This window comes from Pelobates fuscus, chromosome 4 (assembly GCF_036172605.1).
Source record: "Pelobates fuscus isolate aPelFus1 chromosome 4, aPelFus1.pri, whole genome shotgun sequence".
Classification (NCBI taxonomy): domain Eukaryota; kingdom Metazoa; phylum Chordata; class Amphibia; order Anura; family Pelobatidae; genus Pelobates; species Pelobates fuscus.
In genome coordinates this window covers 90,749,726-90,762,406 of record NC_086320.1, presented here as the reverse complement: position 1 = coordinate 90,762,406, position 12,681 = coordinate 90,749,726, and positions in this window count along the sequence as shown.

Here is a 12,681-nt window from a genome sequence, read left to right as displayed (position 1 = left end):
TTGGCAATTCATTTGTTTTGACTTCTGGGAATGTCTTTGTGTGGTTTGGAGAGGATCCAATTCAGGGGTCTAATGGGACGTCTGACTGTAGTAACCCTGTACACTGGCTGTGATACCTGAAGTTATAGTTGGGCAATTTGTGTGTACTCCCACCAAAGGTAGTATGAGCCTTTACAACCTTTTCAGCACAAGCCTAAAAAAATAATATTTTATGCCCATTTACCTATTTAAATCTATGATTTAGACAGACAGACAGACGGATAAATATATACGCACATAAATTATATTTTGCTCATAAAAACTATAACTCTACAATACGTTTTAAAATGACATTTTAAAAAATATTTTTTAAGGTGGATCAAATTAGTGAGGCATTGTTTAAAAAATAACAATAAAAAGAAAGAATCTGCAATTTAAACAGTTTAATTGGGTTCATATGTCTCGCTTGTGTTTATAAAATGCCATTTCTTCTTTCCTTTAAAAACAGTGGAAAAACAACATCCCTAATTGCTAATATTTCATTAGTTTTTTAACGAATGTTTCATGCTCAGACTTTTAACTGAATAATTATAAATAACTGACTTCAAAATGTTATATACAATGGCCTTTAAATAAATGGCAACAAAGTTATTCTCCAGGCATGTGTAATTATAGGCTAACAAGCACTTGACATACTCTAAAAATACATCTAAAAGGAAATAAATAATATCAGATTCAACTTTCTATTCTTTTTTATTTTTTTTTATATTTTCTATTTTATTTTCTATTTTTAATGAGTTAACAGTTGTATGTTTTTTAAGCTTCATAACATGTCTACTCTCTTTTGTGCTAGCATCTGTTAATTTGCTATTCATAGATCACGTTGGCATAGCAGAGGTAGTAAAAATATTCACTATCTATTATTCATCCAAAATAAAATATACAGAAAAGAAAATGAATATGTTGAAGCACTATGCAGATACAAATATAGCCAAATATGTAAATTCAGAAACTGGTCAATATACGTGTTACCTTAAGAAATATAAGCCTGAAAGACTTTTTTTTTTCGCACCCTAACTTGTTCACGTGTATGTCTTTAGCAAGTGGTGAATTTGCTTTACTTATCTTCTACTAATACTACTTCTGGATAGTACTTTACAAAATGTTTTCTTATGCTCAACCTAATATTTATATCCAGTCACAGCAATCTGCAAGGAGTGAATTTCTTAAAGTTGGAAAATTGATAAGGCTGACTTGTTTCTAAAGCAGGTGGAGACAGAAAGAGAATATTGAGCTGTTTCTGAATCAGACATAGAGGAATGGAACAATATTAAATCATCTTTAGAAAACAATAAATACCTGGCACAGTAAAAATATGTAATCTCAATTAATTAAGAAAATATAGCATCCTTATGAAAAGATACATTGATGAAATCTCTTTATGACAATAAATTCAGACTTCCCATATTACGTAACAATTTCAATGACCTTTAATTAGCAAACATAAAAAAGCACAATAGCAATCACAAAATCCATTATGTTGGATTGCAATGAAGCCTTTCACTTCTGGGCACCTTCATGGCAGGCAATCAATGAATTAATCAATCAATAAAGAGCTTCTTCCCTGATGTAATTTGAGAAACTAGAGAAACACAATTAAAAGTAATATTGCAAAAAATAAATAAATAATAAAATACTTGACAAAAGCGGAAAAAGTTCTAAAATAAATTCGGCAAGAGACAAGTATGTTGAAAAGTAATAAAGCTAAATAAATGTGAAATGAAGGGTTATGTTTAATTCCAGTATAGTTGAGTTAGTTGATTGTGTAGAATGTTATGTGCAAAATTAAGCTAAATTGCTATATTTACTGTCAAAGACTGATGCTGCACTTTGAAAGAGAACTACATGGACATTGCACCATGGTATAGGTACAGTACAGCTTATTTGGAAAAACATGCTAAAAGTGGACGTATAATATTGTTTGGAAAAAATAAAATATCAGCTAGATAATGAAACACTCTAGGCTGCAGGCACTATCATCGTGTTTCGCCACTCAGTAGTGGGCTTTCTCAAGATCTTGAGAAAGTGCACTATAGAGGGGTGAAACGCATCTTGAGAAAGCCCACTATAGAGGGGTGAAATGCGTTGATAGTGCCTGCAGAGTTATTTTGAACTTTGGATCAACACACAAGGTATTCCCTTCCAGTGGCCAGAGGAGTTGGCATCTTTCCAGAAGAGGAGTGCTGCAATTCGGCTTGAGTGCAGAGAGCAGTCGGTATCGCTCTGTCTATAGACCAGTAACCCCCTGACTGTATTGCTGGCTAAAGTGTACCTTGTGTTTTAAAAGTGGGACTTGGAAACAAGCACCATATCAATATCTTGTGAGAGTTCCTATAAGGGGAATTTGGGAGGTCTTCAATAAATATACTGTATTACACTATGTTGCTATTTTCTGTGATTTTTAAGGTGGATACTAAATAACCTTGAAGTGACATAGAAGTGGATACAGTTCATGGGAAATTGGATCTCTAACACATCGTGACTTTAAAACCTTCTATACTGATACCCTCCAAACTATATCTTACAATGAAACTTGGATTTGTTTATTTGTGGTACCCTAGAATATATTTCTCTAAGGGTATACTTACTAAGCACTGACACTTTATTTTGTATATTGTATCAATGAAAATCCTATGAAGGTTTTTTACGTGTTTTAGCTGCTAATATTTATATAGTTTTATTGTGTATTATCATTTAGATCGCGCTCACTTATAGTTTTTATTTTGTTCAATTTAATTATGGGTTGGATTGAAGGTTGGATTATGGGTAGAACTGTAGGGTAAATTATGTATTGAATTATGTCTTTGATTAATGGTTGGATTAGGGAAAAGATTAAGGGTAGGATTGGGGGGCAGGATTAGGTAAAAAGGTATACATGTGAAGTGTCATTGTACAGTAGCATAATACAAACATAAGGTGTAGGACATGCGTGGTCTTTGAATTAAAATAAGACGTGTGCAAAAAAATAAAAGTAATTTTACCATAGCTCATGATAAAATGGTAACTGAAAAATGTCAAAATGTTTTTAGCTACATTTCATTGTACTTTCTATATACAGGTGATACTCGAAAAATTAGAATATCGTGCAAAATGTAATTTATTTCAGTAATGCAACATAAAAGGGGAAACTAATATATGAGATAGATGCATTACATGCAAAGCAAGATAGTTCAAGCCGTGATTTGACATAAGTGCGATGATTATGGCTTACAGCTCATGAAAACACCAAATCCACAATCTCAGTAAATTAGAATATTACATGCAATCAATAAAACAAGGAGTGTACATAGAACAATATCGGACCTCTGAAAAGTATAAGAATGCATATGGATTCAGTACTTGGTTTGGGCCCGTTTTGCAGCAATTATTTCCTCAATGCGGTGTGGCATGGAAGCTATCAGCCTGTGGCACTGCTGAGGTGTTATGGAAGACCAGGATGCTTCAATAGCGTCCTTCAGCTCTTGTGCATTGTTCTGTCTCATGTCTCTCATCTTTCTCTTGGCAATGCCCCATTGATTCTCTATGGGGTTCAGGTCAGGCGAGTTTTCTGGCCAATCAAGCACAGTAATCCCACGGTCATTGAATCAGGCTTTGGCGCTTTTGGCAGTGTGGGCAGGTGCCAAGTCCTGCTGGAAAATGAAGTCAGCATCCCCATAAAGCTCGTCTGCGGAAGGAAGCATGAAGTGCTCCAAAATCTCCAGGTAGACGGCTGCGTTGACCCTGGACTTAATGAAGCACAGTGGACCAACACCAGCAGATGACATGGCTCCCCAAATCAATACAGACTGTAGAAACTTCACACTGGACTTCAAGCATCTTCCAGTGTGTGCCTCTCCATTCTTCCTCCAGACTCTGGGTCACTGGTTTCGAAATGAGATGCAAAAGTTGCTCTCATCAGAAAAGAGGACTTTGGACCACTGAGCAACAGACCAGGACTGTTTTTCTTTAGCTCAGGTAAGACGCTTCTGACGTTGTTTGTTGTTCAGGAGCAGTAATACCACATCTGAAGCCCATGTCCAGGATCCGTCTGTGTGTGGTGGCTCTTGATGCACTGACTCAAGCCTCAGTCCACTCCTTGTGAAAGTCCCCAACACATTTGAATGGCCTTTTCCTGACAATCCTCTCACGGCTACGGACATCCCTGCTGCTTGTGCACTTTTTTCTTCCACACTTTTCCCTTCCACATAACTTTCTATTAATGTGCTTTGATACAGCACTTTGGGAACATCCAACTTCCTTTGCAATTACCTTTTGAGCAGGGGAGGGCTGGCAGCCTTAGGCCTGGGGGGAAAAAAACAGTCAAGTGGCCCATTGCACCACCAAATCAGTTCACCATCCATGCCCACCTTTTCCTGGTTTTATAACGGATATTGATGTTATGCTAATCCGTAGCTCTTTGCCATACCCACTCCTTCACGGCTCTGACTTTCAATGTTGTCAGAGCACAGGCTGAGAATCTCTGAGCCTGTGCTCTGACTCACTAACTGAGCGCTGGAACCACGAGGGAGAGGATATGATCTGACTGCACCTACTGCTGGTGCGCACCAGTGGACCACCAGCGAATCGTTTAAATTAAATATGCTGGTGTACCCAACTTGTGAGCTGTGTTGGCCACCGGGTGCCTCTGTTGTCATGGCACCCTGCGTGACCGCACAGCTTGCCCACCCCAATGGCTGGCCCTGCTGACACACACTGACGTTACTACTTAGACATCCCTCAATATTAATACAGACATCAGAGTAAACACCAATAAACTGTGGAAACAGAGCTGATCCCCCCAAATTTATGAAGGTTTGCTTAGAGGATTTATTGTACGATTAAATCATGCCTCCTCCACTCTCTCCCCCATGCGCTGCTCTGTAGGCTGGGAGGAAGTGAAGAGTAATCACAGTCTCCCAGCACAACGCCACCTGTGGCTGCATGGGGAACAGCTGTTTAATGTAATGCTTGCAGGACGGCCAGCTGCCGCAGAACCTCTTTGTTTCCGTCTCTGCAAAGGGCTCCAGGCACTGCTTGTTGTGAGTGTGAGCCACTGTAAATTAGGGGCAGAGGGCAGGGGGCACTTGCACTGCGGTCAAGACGGGTCTGGGCAGGAGGAGAGTGCAGTGCAATCAGTGAACTCCCCTCCTGTGGGTCACCAGTAGACTGGTGCACCAGCCCAGGATCAGAGCTGGTGCAAGGATTTTTGCCGCCCTAGACAAAATATAAATTTGCCGCCCCCCCATGTGACATCACAATGCCCCACCCATATGATCTGCCATATGAACTAACGCCAGTGCTGCACACAGTGTGTGTTTACATTAAAAAGCCTGCAGGGACCAGCTATAGACACCAGAACCACTTCATTAAGCTATAGTGTCCCTTTAATGTGAGGTAAATGATAGATTAGTGTCACTAATAATATACTAGATTGCCTACTTACAATTAGATGAGGATGATGATGAGCTGCAGTTTGGCTCCACTGGTCTGGTGTAGAACAGGATCTGTGGAGGCTGTTTGCAACTGTGGTCACAAAATTCAATGTTCTGGGAGAATTAGAAGCAGCTCCATTTTTTGGGGGCCTCTTACACAGCTCAAGGTCTGGGCCCCAGGGCCTGACGGTGAGTATGCCCATAAGGCCCACTCATAAGTCCACTTATATGTTCCACCCACCCATGAGTTCGCTCACAGGGAGTGGAGTGTGTAGGGGATGTGTTATGAGTTATTGTAGAGGATCGAATATGTGTGCTTATGGTATGTAGTTTATAGGGATACCAGTTTGTGCAGGTGATGCAGTATGTTTGTGTGTGGTGGAAGCAGTGTGTATTTGTGTATAAGGGATGTATTATGTGTTTCTGGTTGTGTGTGAGGGATGCATTGTGTGAATCTGTGTTTGTATGCATAAGGGATGCAAGGTGTGTGTCTGTATGTGTGTGCATTGAGTGTAAGAGATGCATTGTGTTTCTGTGTGTATGTAAGAAAAGCAGTGTGTGTGTGTGTGTGTTTGCATTGTCTGTTTCTGTGTATGTGTGCAAAGGATGCATTGTCTTTGTGTGGGGGTTGCATTGTGTGTGTGTGTGTAATGGATGCATTGTGTGTTTCTCTGTGTGTAAGGGAAGCATGTTGTGTTTCTGTGTATGTATAGGGATGCATTGTGTGTTTGTGTGTGTGCGCATAGTCTGAAAGAGCTCCCTGTCTTGCCCCCTGTCCTATAGAACTGTCCCTTCTGTCCCTTAGAGCTTCTTAACCCTCCTACTTCTTCTTACTCCCCCTTCTTCTTCTTACCCCCTCTTCTTCTTCTTCTTACACCCCCCTTCTTCTTACCCCCTTCTTCTTCTTACTCCCCCTTCTTCTTCTTACTCCCCCTTCTTCTTCTTCTTATCTCCCCTCCTTCTTATTCCCCCTCTCCCTCTTCTTACTCCCCCTCTCCTCCCCCCCTCTTTTTCTTATCTCCCCTCCTTCTTATTCCCCCTCTCCCTCTTCTTACTCCCCCTCCCCTTCCCCCTCCTTTTCTTATCTCCCCTCTTCTTACTCCCCTTCCCCCTCTTCTTCTTACTCCCCCTCCCCGTCTTCTTCTTACTTCCCCTTCTTCTTCTTACCCCCCTCTTTTTCTTATCTCCCCTCCTTCTTACTCCCCCCTCTTCTTACTCACCCCCTTCTTTTTCTTATCTCCCCTCCTTCTTATTCCCCCCTCCCCCTCTTCTTATTCCCCCTCCCCCTCTTCTTCCCCCCTTTTTCTTATCTCCCCTCCTTCTTACTGCCCCCTCTTCCTACACCCCCTTCCCCCTCCTCCCCCTCCCTCTCTTCTTCTTACTCCCCCCTCCCTCTCTTCTTACCCCCTCCCCTCTTACCCCCCCTTCCTCTCTTCTTACCCCCTCCCCTCTTACTCCCCCTCCCCTCTTACTCTCCCCCTCCCCTCTTCTTACTCCCCCCCTCTTCTTACTCCCCCCTCCCCTCTTCTTAGTCCCCCCTCCCTCTCCTTACACCCCTCCCCTCTTCTTATTCCCCCCTCCCCTCTTCTTATCCCCCCCTTCTTATTCCCCCCTCTCCCCTCTTCTTATTCCCCCCCTCTCCCCTCTTCTTATCCCCCCCTCCCCTCTTCTTATTCCCCACTCCCCTCTTCTTATTCCCCCCTCTCCCCTCTTCTTATTCCCCCCTCTCCCCTCTTCTTATTCCCCCCTCTCTCCTCTTCTTATCCCCACCCCTCTCCCCTCTTCTTATCCCCCCTCTCCCCTCTTCTTATCCCCCCTCTTCCCTCTTCTTATCCCCCCTCTTCTTATTCCCCCCACCCTCTCCCCTCTTCTTATCCCCCCACTCTCCCCTCTTCTTATCTCTCCCCTCTTCTTATTCCCCCCTCCCCTCTTCTTATCCCCCCTCCCCTCTTCTTATCCCCCCTCTCCCCTCTTCGTATTCCCCCCTCCCCTCTTCTTATCCCCCCTCCCCTCTTCTTATTCCCCCCTCCCCTCTTCTTATCCCCCCCTCTCCCCTCTTCTTATCCCCCCTCTCCCCTCTTCTTATCCCCCCCTCTCCCTATACCCCCCTCCCCTCTTCTTATCCCCCCTCTCCCCTCTTCTTATCCCCCCTCTCCCCTCTTCTTATCCCCCTCTCCCCTCTTCTTATCCCCCCTCCCCTCTTCTTATCCCCCCCTCTCTCCTCTTCTTATCCCCCCTCTCCCCTCTTCTTATTCCCCCCACCCTCTCCCCTCTTCTTATTACCCCCCTCCCTTCTTCTTACCCCCTCCCCTGTAGAGTGGCCGAGCTGCTTCCCTGTCCGCGGTCCCAGCCGGAGTGATGGGAAAGTGCACGCTCAGTGTGCACTTCCTGTCAGTCCGGCCGGTTACAGGAAACAGAAAGTCCGCGCGGAACAGGAGTTTCTGTTTCCTGTAACCGGCCGGACTGACAGGAAGTGCACACTCAGTGTGCACTTTCCTATCACTCCGGCCGGGACCGCGGACCGGAGACCAGCTCGGCCACGCTACAGGGGAGGGGAGGGAGGGAAAAGCTGCTGCAGCCGCCTGAGCGCTCTTTACAGAGCGCTCGGCGGCTGCAGCATTTAAAGGGCCGGCCCGCCGTGGCCGGTCCTAAAAGAATTTCGGGCGGCCTGGGGGGCAATTGCCTCCCTGCCCCCCGGCCCAGCCCGCCCCTGCTTTTGAGGCTTTCCCTCCTTATAGAGGGTGTCAATGATGGTTTTCTGCACAACTGTCAGGTCAGCAGTCTTCCCCATGATTGTGATTCCTACTGAACCAGACCATTTAAAGGCTCAAAAACACTTTGCAGGTGTTATGGCTCTCTTAGCTGATTAGAGTGGGACACTGTGAGTCTAGAATATTGCACCTTTTCACAATATTCTAATTTACTGAGATTGTGGATTTGTGGTTTTCATGAGCTGTAAGCCATAATCATCGCACTTATTACAAATCACGGCTTGAACTATCTTGCTTTGCATGTAATGCGTCTATCTCATATATTAGTTTCCCCTTTTATGTTGCATTACTGGAATAAATGAACTTTTGCACGATATTCAAATTTTCCGAGTATCACCTGTACATTAGTGTACTGATTTTGGATTCTGTGACTACTATTAATCTCAGGATGTCAAATTTATAGCTTTAAAATTGCATTTCACTCCTTTCAGTAATTATTTTATAACTTCTTAAAATCTATTTGAATCCAAGACATTTTTGGCATTTTAACAATCAAGACTGTTTAGTGAATCTATTTTGAGTAAGATTTCTTTAGATGCACTTGGTGTGTAGACATTATTAAATGTATAATTGAGAAAATATATATCATTTTTATTTTTTATGTATACATATATGGTATAAAAAGAAGCCCATATTTCTCCTTCAATTTATGATATATAATATGTATAGGTGCACTTTAACAGAAAGGGGGGATTGTAGTAGAATGAACACATAGCAAAATTGCCAAAAGGCCTTAGTCACAAATATGTCACATCACAAAAAAGCCTTGGCCATTAGAGATTTCTTGCACTGCTGTTTGTAAGAATTATAAAGCACAAAGAAACAGAAAAAGAAATTCTAAGCTTTTATGCATGTATTTTCACATCCAATTCTATCTATCTATCTATCTATCTATCTATCTGTCTGTCTGTCTGTCTGTCTGTCTGTCTGTCTGTCTGTCTGTCTGTCTGTTTGTCTGTCTATCTATCAATGCAGTTATTTGGTCAGACATTTTAATCAGTCCATACATATCACTAGCAGCATCAATATTTAGATATTAAAGTTTAAATTAGTGCATCTTTGAATACGTTTTTTTTAATTGAGTCCATCAGAACACAAAACATTTGAGAAATTAAATTACTGTTTGTTTCTACAAGTTGATGGTCCAATAATAAGATAATAATAATTAAGATTATTAATAATAATAATAATAAGATCTATTTTAGTTAAAACAGAATCTGCAACTCCTTCCTTTCTTAATGTGATTCAAATCCATAATTTCCCTCTTGAATTAGCATTGTTTAACCATTTTATTTATTTGTCCTTTTATTGAATGCTAATATTCAAGTTTATGATCTTTTAATGCTTTTACTACAATATAATATTCACAATATTACTTTTAACATAATACATTTAGTATCATGCAATGTTATCATGGACATTAGATTTTATATTATGTAATTAATATTAGGTTTGATTCTTTCAGGTTGATAGTAGCCATCTCATAAAATGTCTTTAGTGTTTGCTTGTCGTACTAAATCCATTAAGAATTCCCATCACTCTGTAGATTCAACAGTCTTTATATTCCACCAGTAACTGTGCGTACTATTCAGAGTGAGCGCCATTGACTTACTGGCTTTACCGATTAGAAACTGAGTTGTGAAATTGAGGGACCACCAAATTTTGAAGTGGTCATTTATCACGAGTGAGTCAAACAAACTAAACAACTGTGAATAAATCAATTTAGAAATCTCTAGGGGACCACTTTCTGTAAATAGAAAGACATATATTGATGGCATATCATTAACAGTTGACTACACTGAAGAATGTTACAAAATTATTGAGTTGATAGCATCTGTAAGTGTAGTAAAGTTTGATTCTCTTTGCTGATGTTAGGTAGATGGGTGATAGATGGATAGATAGAAAATGTGAAATAATGAAGCATAACATTTAAAATAGTATTTATAATTGTAGTTCATTTTTACTTTAAAGGAACACTATAGTCACCTAAATTACTTTAGCTAAATAAAGCAGTTTTAGCGTATAGATCATTCCCCTGCAATTTCACTGCTCAATTCACTATCATTTAGGAGTTAAATCACTTTGTTTCTGTTTATGCAGCCCTAGCCACACCTCCCCTGGCTATGATTGACAGAGCCTGCATGGAAAAAAAAAAACTGGTTTCACTTTCAAACAGATGTAATTTACCTTAAATAATTGTATATTAATCTCTAAATTTAAGTTTAATCACATACAGGAGGCTCTTGCAGGGTCTAGCAAGCTATTAACATAGCAGGGGATAAGAAAATCTTAATTAAACAGAACTTGCAATAAAGAAAGCCTAAATAGGGCTCTCTTTACAGGAAGTGTTTATGGAAGGCTGTGCAATTCACATGCAGGGAGGTGTGACTAGGGTTCATAAACAAAGGGATTTAACTCCTAAATGGCAGAGGATTGAGCAGTGAGGCTGCAGGGGCACTTTCTATACACCAAACCGGCTTCATTAAGCTAAAGTTGTTCAGGTGACTATAGTGTCCCTTTAAAGTATTTAGTTATAGTATGAAATATAGTATTAAAACCTTATCAATGTAATCTGCATATAGACAATCTACAATATAGGGGTGAAAAATATTATTTTTTGAAATTCACAAATAATATTTTTTTGTTTTCTTGCATCGCAGATTACATTATCAATACTCAATTTACATCATTCAAACCATAAATAGCACATTTGTAAATCATTATTAGCAGTCAATATTGCACAGCTGCCCACAAACTCTGTCATTGCACATTTTTATCTCTGGGAACTCATTCAGCAGCAAGAAACCCCTATTATTGAGCATTTGTTCTTAAGAAAGAACACGGAAAAGCAATATCAAGAAAAAACAACAACTAAATAGATTAGGAAATAATGGATTTCATTACATCATAGAAGAAGTAAGCAAAAATACAATGTACTGTTGAAATTGAAAAGTTTAATAAAAAGGCTATTTTTTCAACTTACTTCCAGCAGCTGTTATTTTAATTGTGCTCTTCTTTCTATATATAAGGAACTTTCTGCTTATTTATTTTTTCTATTATGAGTGTATCATCCATTGTGTAGCTGGTTTAATAGCTAAAGCATTGCTAATGCCATGAATTAAGGTGGATTCCTTTTATAAGGGTACCTGTATTTAAATACAATGGGTGAATTTATAGAAACCAACATGGTACACTGGGGCAAAAATAATAAACAGGTTTGAAAATGTGTATAGACTGTTTTTCAGCAACACTTAAAATTAAAATGGCGAAGGTTTACGCAATTTTTATTTTTCATTTATGTTTTTATTTATTTTTTTACATCGTTTGGAAATGAAAAACTTTAGTCTATACAGTATCCCTTACCTTGCAATTTTCACACAGGGTCTGCAATTGTAGTATAAGAGCAAATATACAATTTTTCTCACATATGATAGATGTGACAAAAAAATATAAATAAATAAAAATGGTCAAATAGCCTGCTTATAGGTAAATGTAATATCCCTGATATCATTATTACAGAAAATGTAAACAGAATGTAAAGAGAATGTCTAAATATAAGCACGATGCCCATATACAGTAAATACAGTTAATTTAATATTACAGTTAATATTTTCTAAAATAAAGGTATTTGTTGCATTACCTTGGCAGGGGGTGGCTTTCTGGATACCTACTAGTTAGGGAAAGTGTTTTACCTTGGCAGGTGTTGGTTTTCTGGATACCTACTAGTTAGGGAAAGTGTTTTTTTCAGGGGTGCCCTTGAAGGCACAGTAGGGAGATTTGTATTATGCTTTCGTTACCCAATTCTATTTTCTTCCTCCCTCTATTTTGCTTTCCAGCAGCCTGTCACAATCTATTCATCAAGTAAACTTTAGAGAATCAGAACACTCTTGGGTTTCTATACCAGCGTGCCGTGTATTAAAATGGGTCGCCTGATACGTATATTCCTAGTAATCATCTGCTGATTTTCTCTACCCTCTCACTTATGTGGGGAGTGCCTTTTCTGATACCTACTAGTTAGGAAAGCTTTTTGCAAAGGTTACCCTCGAAGGCACAACAGGGAGATCTATATCATACTTTCTTGATTTCCCTTTCTCCCTTTCCATATCTGGATTGTTGCAGCCTGTTACAACCCATACGATAAACATTAAGATTTATTTAAAGCATCCTGAGGATTTTACATCAGCATACCGTACACTCCAACTGGCTGCTTGTCACGTCTATTCTCAGTAACCAGTTACTGTTAAGCTTAGAAGAGAATTTGTTACAATTATCTTTCAACCTGCCAGCTGCATTGCTATTTAGTTACCCCTTGTGAGAACTGCTACAGACTGCTCTCAGGAGATAATATATTTTAGACAGTACACAAACATTACGGCAAATAGCTTTATCAATTATCTGGCGGTTTGTCTATTACTGTGGCATTAAACTACCATTGATTTAGGCTATTGTGAAACTTTGAG